The 12351-nt window shown below is 40.1% G+C and overlaps 1 protein-coding gene and 1 pseudogene across 1 annotated transcript in view; both read left to right on the forward strand.

Annotated features, from left to right (window-relative positions):
* Positions 1-12351, forward strand: part of LOC135217275 (deoxyribodipyrimidine photo-lyase-like) — a 282698-nt gene that overhangs the window by 77655 nt on the left and 192692 nt on the right.
* Positions 1-12351, forward strand: part of LOC135217212 (deoxyribodipyrimidine photo-lyase-like) — an 88018-nt pseudogene that overhangs the window by 31334 nt on the left and 44333 nt on the right.

Below are 12351 nucleotides of genomic sequence, written 5' to 3' on the forward strand. Positions count from 1 at the left end.
TTTAATAATGCCAGTAATATTTACCATTGTTTGAAGGTCTATTAATTATTTATATTTCATTTCCTGATTTGACATTGTAACAGATTTAATTATGGAGGTTGGTGCCAAGAAAGGTTATATTTACTAAAAATAGCAACTGTTATTGGACTCCTGTTGTTATTAGGTAACTCAGATGCCCAGAGTTGAAATCCTTTCAATGGTGAAATAGTAATTTTTTTGTACTGCATATTAAAATTGCAACTTCGTTTTTGCTTATGCCATATTTTATAATTACCACAGGCAAGTCAAAATATTTTAGACTTCAACTTTGACATGAGTCGTGTCGAGCACATGAGTAAAGCTAAAGGACATACCCAAAGGTAGCACAGGAGTTGTTTACTGGATGTCTCGGGATCAACGCGTTCAAGGTTAGTGTTCAGCTCGTTTTGTGTCCAAACAAAGCAGACCTCATTATTTTACTGAAGTGTTAATGACTACGTACTTGGTTAATATCTTTGAAAATTGGGAAAGCTCTGATATGCTGAGTCAAACCTCCTGCTAGTCAGGCAAGTCTCATCTCACCTGTGTAATGTTCACTAATAGCCTGAGTAACAGCAAAACTGGAGCTGTATTCGAGTGTTTCTCCTGTTGGGGGGTCCTTCCTACTCTCTTGAGTGGGCATGTTAGGCAGTAATAATGTTCTTCTCAGTATTGGCTAGATTAAGCCGTACAATAGATTTGGATTCCATGTTAGCAATTTGGAATGGGGACATCTTAAGAGTTGCAATTGTTATTTCCGAAAGATATACTAAAAGCTGCAATTGATAGAAGAAGGATGGACACTAATGATAGATTAGTCCAACACGCAGTTAATAAAGCATCTGGAAGCCATTCTAATTCTAGTGAAGTAAGACAACAAACAACAACCACCACAAAAGAGACCAATGAGACATAATCCCTCCCCTAGGTCAACAAGACCCTTTTTCCAAAGAAGAATTATCTCATTGGCCCTTTTCGCAATAGACCCAATAGAGGAAGGGGTATTAGGGGCAGAGGGAGAGGCTGGAGACGATAGACTGGCACCTCTCACCAATCAGTCACACCAGTGGGGGGGATGCCTGGCAAATCACTGGAGGGTGTGGCAGAGATTCGGAGCAAAGCAGTGGGTAGTGGATGTACTCAGAGTCAGGTATCTGATCCCATTCAACTTACTCCACCCTGATAGAACAACCGTACCACACCTCTCTTACACTTGGGATCTCAGAAATTCCTAATCCTGCAAGATTAAGTGAAGAAGATGATGGAGAAGGAGTTGTAGAGCAAGTAACACCTTCAAGTGGATTTTACAGTTGTATTTTCTTGTCCCCAAGGCCAGTGGAGATTGGAGGACAGTATAGATGGTCAGATTCAAAATGGAGATCCCAAGGACAGTTCTAGCTTGATTCAGGGGAAAGGATTTATGCTGACAGTTGAACAGTGCATACTTCCAGATCCCAAACTATCAGTCTTCCAGGAAATTTCTCCGCTTCATTCGTGCAGAGAAGGTTTTCCAATTCAGAGTTCTGTGTTTCGGATTGACAACGTCTCCAGTATTTACAAGAGTATTCACTCTCGTATTGACATGGACACATGCTCAAGGGAATCGGGTTAATAAGATACCTGGATGACTGGTTGATGATAGCAAAGTCCCAAGAAAGATTACTCGGACAGAGATATCCTTCTCCAGTCTTGTCACAGTTTAGGCATTGTGATAAATCAGGAGAAATCGAGTTTGGACTCCAGTCAGAGAAATGCAAACAAATAGTGAATGCCTCCTAGTAAGACAAACACAACCATCAAAGCAGTGGCAAGTATCCTTAGGAATCCTAAGTTCCTTGGAGAAGTTGGTGCCACACGGGAGACTACATCTTCGGTCCTTACAATGGAGGATGAAAGAGTTTTGGTCACCATCTGTAGATCACCCATACGAGCACATTCCCCTGTCGACAGAGGGGAGAAGAGATCTACTGTGGGAGTTCCCCTTCAGCAACCCTCTCTGGATCTCTTGCCGTTCTTGGATGCGTTGCTTGGAGGTTGGGGCGCTCACATGGAGGAACTGATTATTTTGAGGAAGTGGAATCACAAGGACAGGGAACTCCATATAAACATGCTAGAATTAAAAGCAGCTTTCTAGCACTAAGGCAGTTCCGGGAGAGGGTGAAGGGGCAGTCAGTGGTATTGATGTCAGACAACACCACAGTAGTAGCTTACATAAACAAGATAGGAGGCCTCGTATCTCGTCAGTTACATGTGACGACAGTTCAACTTCATCAGTGGGCTGTAGAGAACTTAGTAGATATCAGGGCCAGATATATTCCAGGGAAAAGGAACGTAGTTGACGACAAATTGAGCCACAGGGACTAGATTTTAGGAACAGAGTGGTCCTTATATCAGGAAGTGATAGACAGAATGTTCATCTTGTGGGAAAGGCCAATCATAGACCTGTTCTTAATGAAGTACAACAAAAAGTTGGAGGTATATTGTTCAGTAGTCCCAGACACAGAAGCAGTAGCAGAAGATACTAAACAACATCCATGGGACAATCTGGACGTATACCCATTTCCTCCATTTTGCCTGATCCATCAGGTTCTGAACAAGGTGATGTAGTCTCAGAATCTCAAGATGATTCTTGTAGCCCCATTGTGGGCAAAGGTAGAATTTTTTCCAGACCTGCTGGAACTTCTAATAGATGTTTCGAGAGAACGACTCCTCTGGAACAACCTACTGTGTCAATCACACGTAGAGAGGTACCACCAATCGGTGGAGTCCCTATCACTTCACAGGTGGAGACTGTCAAGTACCTCCTGCAAGCGAGAGGCTCTTCTCAGAAGGCAGCATCACAGATGGCAGGATATATCAGAAGGTCGTCGACAGCTGTGTACCGGGAAAAATGGTCTGTGTACTGTGATTGGTGTCGTAGAGGGAATCTTTCTTCACTTACAACCACCAATGAGCAGTTAACGGATTTTCTGATATATCTCAGAACAGAAAAACATCTGTCTGTATCTGCCATAAAGGGGTACAGGACTGCACTAGGTTTGGTTCTGCGAATGAAAGGCGTGGACATCTCCTCTTCATGGGAAATGTCTGTTAATGAAGGGTTTTGAGCAGTCCTGTCCCCGACTGGGATTTAACCATGCGACAGTTCACAGATAGAAGCTTGACCCTGAAAGCAGTCTCTTGTTGGCTATGGCCTCAACCAAAAGGGTGAGGGAGCTACATGGTCGTCATATGTGGTGAAGCATTTCAGAGGTTGGAAGTCTATGGTCTTCAAAATTATTCCAGAATTCATAGCCAAAACTCAGATTTGCCTCCTTTTCCATACCCTGTTTGGGAGAATTTGTGGATGATGACCCTGAAGAAATGTTGTTATGTCCTATCAGGGTACTACGAGCTTACTTAAAAAGAACTTGACATCTCAGGCCTAGATGCCGAAGGCTTTTCGTGAGTACAGGACGGGCCAAGAAAGAAGTGTCCAAGAATACAATATTGTTTTGGTGAGAGAACAATCAGGAATGCATATTTGACAGAAGCTGGAGTGTCAAATAACCTTGGGAGAACTAGAGCTCATGACATCAGGGGGCAGAGCGCTTCTTTGGCATTCAAGAAAAATATGACTGGGGAGAGGATTTTGAAAGCTGGTGCCAAACAACTTTCACTTCCTTTTATTTAAAAGATGTTTCCCATAGATCCTTGGACACTTTTCCTTGGGTTCAGGTGGTGGCCCTGCAAGTTGTATTGCTCATCCAGTACCCCTGGTGGGTCAGTTAATATCTAGTCTAAGATGAAGGCATGAAAGTAGAATGAATGAGATGACTGGTCTCTCTTCTTTGCTACATTTTCTATCTACTTCTCTACTTATGAGCAGTAAGAGAGAGAATACCATCTTAAGCTGGAACATACTAGATACAGGTGAGTGAGACAGCCATGCTGTTAAGGTAATCAATAGCATAGGGTGCTTTTCAGTAACAACACACCCCTCTCAGTAGCAGGGAGAGAGTGGGGTGATAATAAATCCACATACAGGGACTGGAGTTTCCTACGAGAACAGATAGCTCTCCATCTATTGTAAATGCAATAAGTTATGGTATTGTATAAAACACCCAGAGGGAGGGAAACCGATAGATTCTCATATATCTTTGGTTCCTAGGTTGTAGTCCATTGTCTTAGAATAATGTTATTTGGAAATAGATGAAAGGTGGAAATTCAAATCCCAGTCAGTAAGAGATTTACCTCCCACCACTAAGTCTGTCCTAGTGTTAAGACTGAAGGTTTGTTTTGTATATGGACAAATAACAAATTTTTAATCAATTTGTATTTTTCATAACTAACAAACCTGAGGTCTTAATATATAAAGCCCCACCTCGAACCACCCCTCTAACAGTCTAAACTGGGTTGGAAGAGTAACTGATAGGTCACGGGATGCCCAGGGCATTGTGGGAGTTACCAATACCCTGTGACCAGGTACAGATGCCAATAGTCCCTGAATCACACAAGTTTTTTTTTTTTATTAATTATACAAGATTTCCAACTGGCACTAGTATACATCCTAATTATTAAGACTTCAGGTTTGTTAGTAATAAAAATGCAAAAAATTTATAAAAAAATTTCTCATATTCTCCTGTTTTTGTAATATATTATAAGGTCCACCATCTTGCCCTCTTCAGTGGGGAGGATGTACTCCGTGATGATCTTCCTCATAGAGTTCTCCTTACGGTACTAAGAGTGCATTGAAGATCTATGATATATCTTGATGTTCTCGGGGTGGTGGGGGGGGGTGGTGGGTTTTTCTTCCTCAGTTTGAGTACCATCTTTCATGGCGTACCCATTGACGAGACCGTCGACATTTATCTTTTGATTGCGTCTATTTTTGGGGGCATGGCTTACACTACAGGCCACAGCCAGACCACAGGAAATTTCAGATGACAGAAATCATCCCTAAAAAAAAAACCTTCGTAATTGAAGTCTTGCCAGTTCATTCCACATATATATTCTGTTATCAAAAGTAGAAAAAAGGTTATGAATAATCACTGTCATTTGTTAGGCTTAGTTCCTTATGAAAATTCTGGCCTGCTCCATAATCATCTCCCCAGAAATGCTTACACCTTTGCTACATTGTGCTTAAACCACTCTTTAAGCCCACTGTCAAATTTTGAACTCCGGGCACCTTTCAATGTTTTCTGGCACTTCAAAATTATCCTGGCTTCCATTTTCAGAAAAAAACAAAAAACAAAAATCTGCTGCATTTGTATCCTTAAAAAAAAAAAGAGAGAGAGAGAGAGAGAGAGAGAGAGAGAGAGAGAGAGAGAGAGAGAGAGAGAGAGAGAAACCTGTTTATAAAAGTCATAAACGAAAGTGTTTGCAAGTTTCCAATGTTATTTCTGACTCATACTAGGAATACTCCTATACGTACTTTATAAAACTATTGTATATCTAGGAGACATAAAAATTATCTTGAACATAAATATATATCTGTAGATTGTTTGGTTTTATTGACTAGGCAAGGTTAAACTAGTATTTTAAGGTATCCTACCATTGTCTAAGCATATCTTAACCATATTTCACAGAAACCTACATACCTTTGGTCTAAAGGTGCAAATAATTTAGGTGTAGTCACCTAAATTATTTGCACCTTTAGACCAAAGGTATGTAGGTTTCTGTGAAATATGGTTAAGATATGCTTAGACAATGGTAGGATACCTCAAAATACTAGTTTAAGTGTGATTGTGGTGAAACATTGAATTGAATTTACTGTCAACCATAAGATAACTGTACACACATTTTAGTGTGGTTGTGATGAAACATTGAACTGAATTAAGTGCCAACCATGAATATTTATTTTAACCATCTAATATTTTTTTTGTGTTCTTCAGATAATTGGGCAATGCTGTTTGCGCAGCAATTAGCACTGAAGAACAAAATATCCCTCCATGTGGCTTTCTGTCTTGTTCCCAAGTTCCTAGATGCTACTTATCGACATTTCTACTTTCTTTTGAAAGGTAAGATTTTTTTTAAATTAAAGCAAAATTAGATTTAGGTTGTATGTTACTATCATGGTTTTTTATTTTTATTGAAGTAGTTTAGAAGGTTATTGATATAGAATAGATTCACAAAGAGAAGTAAAAATGATTATATTGACTCTTAAGTAATGCTTGCTTTAATTCCCATTCTCAGTCAGTATAAGCATTGTACAATTCCTTATATATGTAATGCTGTGATCTTTATCATTCTAACAAACAGCTTATTCTTCATAAAGATAACATCTTGGTTTGCTTTGATTCTGCAATGGCAAACAGTTGGGATCTGCCCCTCCTGGGAGGTAATGAAATTTTGAAGCAATGAAGATTATATAAAGCCTAAGTGACACCTTGAATCCAACTCAATTAACTTTTGCAGTGTACAGCATTTCCAAATGAAGGGAATGCAAAGGAACTTCAGTTTTTGTATGCACAGGTTTTCATACGATTTGGTTTATTGTAGACTTTTTCCAACGAAATTTTGTTCCTGGTTTCTTATGCATCCTCAGATTTTGTACACTCGGAAATGCTCCTCCTAGGGCCAACACTTGACTAGGCCCCATTTTACTTTTGTTTTCATTGTTTTTTGTGCTTTTCGTGCTTTTTTATTCGAGTGTAACTGCTAAATAAGCCATCATGGGGCCAAAGAAAGTTTCAAGGGATTAAATATCAGTTTAGTCATTATTTTATTTTTATGGTTATTTTCTGCATTGGTGGAATGTGGTTGATGTTCAGTGTATGGGAAACACATGTTTGATTTGAGAAAATGTCTTGATGTACAGTGGTACCAGACCCACCCCAGTGAATAGTTAGAACCCGCGAATAGTTGGAACCCCTACAAAAACACTGAAATCAACCTATTTTGTTAGTTAAAACTCAAGAAAAACCCATTAAACATTATTATACTTGGTTTTTTAATAGTTTTATCACAAAAAGTGCATTTTATGATGAAGTTCATAAAAAAACTGGAATTTGTGGATATTTCTCATAGAAAAATACTGCGAATATGCGAATTTCTCGCGAATAATGTGGGGGAACATTCCCGAGAGAAATCCGCGAATACGGGGGTCCACTGTATTTAAGTTAAGTTGTGACATCATAGGGTTTGATGTCATAGAAGACAAGATGGCGATGGTGTTGGGTGGAAAGGTACAATAACAGAGTGAGGAGAAGAGGATACGTGCGATGGCTGTTTGGTTAGGTAGGAGAGAGCTCTCTGTCTGATAGGAGTTTTGGGATGTAAGTCTTGTTGTGGTGTTGTTCAAAAGTCTTAAGCTGCAGTATATTGGGATCGCAGAACGTGAACAGGGGGGTAGATTGCACATTTATGCTAAAAAGGAAAGATTAGGAGAAAAAAAGATTCAAACCAAGTCCTAGCCCTTCTGTAAAAATGGTGAGAAACACTATAGAATTTAAGAAAGAACTCATAGCAAAGTGTTGGAGGATGTTGCGTGCCGATCTCAGTGAGAAAAGGGCTATAAGTACTGCTGTTAGTGAATTTAAGGCCAGCAGAAGCTGGCTTGAAAAATTCAGAAACCAAAGGGGCATACTTATGCCTACTTCAGTGATTAAGGACATGTTTGCAAAGCTGTTGGAATCCATGCCTCCAACATGTTTAATGACAATGCTGTATTTAACTTTAGACAAATAAAAAAAAAATGCCAGACACAAATGTCAGACAGTTTTGTTGTGCGACAAGGGTCCAGTGACTCAAGCTGGTCCTAGTACCAGTAAAAAACGAATTGGGGAAGTAACATCAGATAGTGCCAGTAAAATATAAATAGAAGTAACCCCAGATAGGTCTTTGATACCTGAAGTCCTTCTGGAGGGAAATTGCCCTTCCAAGCAATAACCTCTATTCCTCCCTCTCCCTTACTTTCCGTCTTCCTTATGCCAGTAAGTATCTTCCATAAAAGTAAAAGTTATGTCAAATGTTCATTTGTTAATTTCATTAGACATTTATATTTATTTCTCATTGTTTTCTGTTTGTAAAACTATTTATTCCCTATAAAATTGATTTTTGTAAATATTTTTGGGTGTCTGGAATGCATTAATTGTAGTATTTACATTAGTCCTTATGGAAATTATTGTTTCGGATTTTGTACATTTCGGACTTTGTGGGAATTCCCGGATGTAAACATTCCAATTTTGTTTTCGTCGTGAGGAGTAGACGTGTATTCTTCTCTCTCTACCTGACTTCACTGATTTATTTCAATCCTGGTGGGATTTTTCTATGTTGTTTGTGCTTGTATCTTACTGCTTATGTGTATAATTGTGTTAATTGTGCGTTTGTTATAATTTACACAAACCCATGAATCACAATTGATCAGGAAGTTGTTCCGAGTGCTCATGTTTCTAACGATTTGCAAGCATCCCGAACTGTTGACGGATAGACCTCTCACTATCCCAGTTCAGGCACAGGGTGATAGAAAGAGCGACATTCATGTTTTCTCTTCCTGCCAACACGACTAGTAGCACTCGCTGAATGCTCACCAGGTTTCCACTTGGTGTCTCAATTCTGAGGATTCGAACACCTGGAGAATTGGGAAGAGTTTCCCTTTGAAAGCTCTACGGAATTTCTAAGGGAATGTATCTCTGAGGAGGCAGTGGTTCTCGCTGTGGCTTTTCCTGCCCTTTGGGGATAGGATCCAATTTGCATTCTCCTATGGGGTCTTGCGTTTTTGGGAACCGCAAGTGCGTGTTCTGTTGAATCAGTTCTTAGATGTCTGCATATAAGACTGGTTCTATTCCTGCTCCTCCTCAACTTCTTAGAAGTTGAGAGAGGACCACTCTTGATGATCATTCTTACAAGATTCTGGAGTCTTGCTGAGCGTTGAATTCGTTGGAATTTCTGGCACTCACTGAATGCTTGGTTTCTTGCAATTTCCAAGCACTGGCAAGACAAGACACTCCTGATGATTGTTCTTACAAGATTCGCGAGTCTAGCCAAGCACTTGAATTCCTTGGAATTTATGGTGCTTGCCAAGTGCTTGTTTCTTGTGATTTATGAGCACTCAGGTGAGACAAGACACTCCCAATGATTGTTCTTGCAAGATTCAGGAGTCTCACTGAGTACTTGAATTCATTAGAATTTCTGGTACTCACGGAGTACTTGGATTCTTTGGAATCACGAGCCGGTTGGAGGGTGAGAGAAGGTGCCCCTGATGACTGTTATTATGAGATTTTGGAGTCTCGCTTTAACTACTTGGTATTTCTAGCGCTCACCAAGCACTCAGATTCTTGGGAATTCTAATCACTCAGGTGAGACAAGACACTCCTGATGATTGTTCTTAAAAGAGTCGAGAGTCTTGTTGAGTGCTCAGATTCTTTGGAATCATGAGTGCTCCGAGGGTGAGAGAAGACTCTTAACAGTGTACAGGGGAGTGCCAAGACACTTAGGTGTTTCAACATTCCCTGCCAACACTTTCTTAAGTGTGTGGTTAGGTTCCATCCTTGTATCTTCGACCTTAGGGTCCAAGCACATAGGATTGCAAAATGCAGAATCCCTCATTGTCCTTCTTCTCAGGGGCTTTGGCCTTGAAGGAGGCTAGTGAATGTGAGAGAAAGCTATGGTTCTTAGCTGATGGTTACCACTCATAGTTGTGTTGTTGTGATCTTATCAACTCACTCGATTCAATTGACCTGTTCGGATTGGCCGAATCGAGTACTCTGCTCTGTCCGAGTGACCTTTGCTTTTCTCAGGTTGGTTCTTTGCCATGGCATAAGTACCCTCCTTTCCCATGTTGCAGTCATCGTAGGTTGATGGTTGCCCATGATCTACCCCTCCTGTTGGTTCTTCTAGTAGGACAGGTAGAGTGCCCCTTTTCCCTACCTGGTCGCCTGACCCTCTTGGTTTTGCCAAAAGGTACAAGGAGGACAGGGAAAATTCCTGTGAGAGTGTGTCTCTTTCAGAATTTGGCTACAAGGGTTGGCATTTCAAGATCAATCCTTGGATCATCTCGTCATACATTTGAGCAGTCGAGGAAAGGTGCCATTGTCTTCATCCTTGCTTAGGCTTCATCAGTCTAAGAAGAATAAGGTAGCCTCTCCACCCCGTAAGAAGGGTTATACCTCAGTTGTAGTCACTTCTCAGCAGATTGTGAACTTTGTAGTTTACTTCAGCAAGACAAACTCCTCTTCAGTTTTGCACTGAAGGTTGTTGATCAGCCCTTTCCCAGCTGTTTCTGCTGAAGAGTATGGATCTCCCTGCCTCAGTTGAGGTCTTTATACTCTTGAGAGCTTTGAGCAGACTTGCTCAACCTGCAGACTTGGGCCTCCAGAATAGAGTGTGACTTTTGTGGTCCTTAATCCTACCTCAACACTAAATGAGATTGAGGTAGGCTTCAGACTGTGATGTCAAGCTCAGGTCTGTGTTCTTGTTAGTTGAAACATTGGCAAAGAGAGTTGGCTGGCTTCATTGTATGGATGTTTGGAGATTTCTCTCCTTCTCATCTGTTCCTGAGTTGAGACAAAAACTTGGAGCCTGTCATTTTTGATGAGAGATCTGAGGGCTTTTCAACTCCTTTCATTTTGGATTGTGTAGGTGAGAATCAAGACATGATGCTGTCGTATCCAGTAAGAATTATACAGTACTCCCTGTACAAGACTCAACTTATAAACTCTGAGGGTTGAAGACTTCATAAATACTGGCAGGCACAAAGTGAGAGATGTCCATGAGCACCCTCTCTTAATGGCTTGGGGAAGTCATTAGTTAGGCTTATGAGTTATCAGGCAAGGATCCATACCTCAGGTAAGAGCTCAGTTTTATGGGTTTTGCTCCATCTTTTTTGTTCAAGTGCTTCTCAGTAGTTCAGGATTTAAGGGCAGGTGTCTGGTGCTGCCTGACTACCTGTACCTCTTTCTGTCTGAGGGGTGTCATCTACAAGCACTCTTCTTAAGACCTGTGGAGGTTACTCAACGTAAGTAACTAGCCAAGTTCCTGTGTCCAGAAAGGCATCTCGCTTAAGGTTCATGACTGGCATGTTGGTATGGCCATATGGGACTGGACTGAGTTTTACACAACAGAGCATCCTGTTTTTCAGTAGTAGGAAGATGCTATTCCTTCCAGTCCCCTGTGATAAAGATGATGGGTGGGAGGCCTTGATAGAACATTATCTTTGGCTCTAATTTCTATAATGATATTACTTTTCAAGCTTGTATATTTCCATCACATATGAGAAAAACTTGATTTCTTCTGTAATGTTTTGAAGAAGTGCTGAGAATACCAAAATCTGGCGCAGGGCCCTGTCAGTTTGAACATTACATGTGCCAGTCTGTACAGATGGTTATGATAGTAGCCTTTCCCTTTGTACAAGTATGTAACCAGGAGGCTGGCATATCGGGATGGGTAGAATATAATGAGTCGTGACCTTTGGATAATTCCTACAGCTTAAGGAATCTTTCCATGTAGAAGGTGAAGGTGTATCTCCTCATAGGAACAGCTTTTAAATTCAGGAAAATTTACATTCTTTTAGATTTAGAAACTAGGTCATTTATCATAATCCTTTATCTAATGAACGCTGCATTCGCATTTTGTTCAGGGTTTTAATTTTTTTTTCCAAGTTTTACATTGTTTACTTAAGTAACAAATTATTATTATGTTATTTCAGGTCTTGAAGAGGTAGAAAGGGAATGTCAGAACCTAGGTATTGGATTCCACCTACTTCTAGGAGAAGCAAGAACTGTCCTTCCTGAATTCATCAAGAGTCATGGTATGGGGTGCCTTGTAACTGATTTTGCGCCCTTACGTGTTCCTGAGCAATGGCGAAAAGATGTTAAAGAGGCAGTCCCAGGCAATGTCCCCATGTTCATGGTAATGACTATTATCTAATAAACTGCAATACTGTAGTACTTTTGGTAAATGCCAACCATATTTTAACAAATACCTTAATTAACAGACCATAAGTTTAAAATTTAATTACATTATGACTAAGTTGCATGCATACTAATGGTATTTATCCACCACCATTTGGTGTCTGTTTGGTAAACAATTTGGTATTTGTTCCAACACAAATTTAAACCCAAGGGCTTTTATATAGGATTATTCTTGATGCAGCTGGTAAATAGTCCTTGCATACGTGTTAACAAAGTACTTGATTACGAAAAAGTAGGTGAGGGGTAGGAATACCCAGCTGGAGCTCACTATTCCATCAGCTGTGATAGATTTAAAATATTTTTACTGTTGTGGTTTCCTTGTTTTACAATCTTTGATTCTTTTTAACTGGTTTCCAGCTTGGTGCTAGAAGATTATCCTATTGTCAAGACCTCAGGTTTGTTAGCTATGAAAAATACAAATTGATTAAAAATTTGTCATTTT

The sequence above is a fragment of the Macrobrachium nipponense genome, chromosome 7 (assembly GCF_015104395.2).
Source record: "Macrobrachium nipponense isolate FS-2020 chromosome 7, ASM1510439v2, whole genome shotgun sequence".
In the NCBI taxonomy this organism is placed as follows: domain Eukaryota; kingdom Metazoa; phylum Arthropoda; class Malacostraca; order Decapoda; family Palaemonidae; genus Macrobrachium; species Macrobrachium nipponense.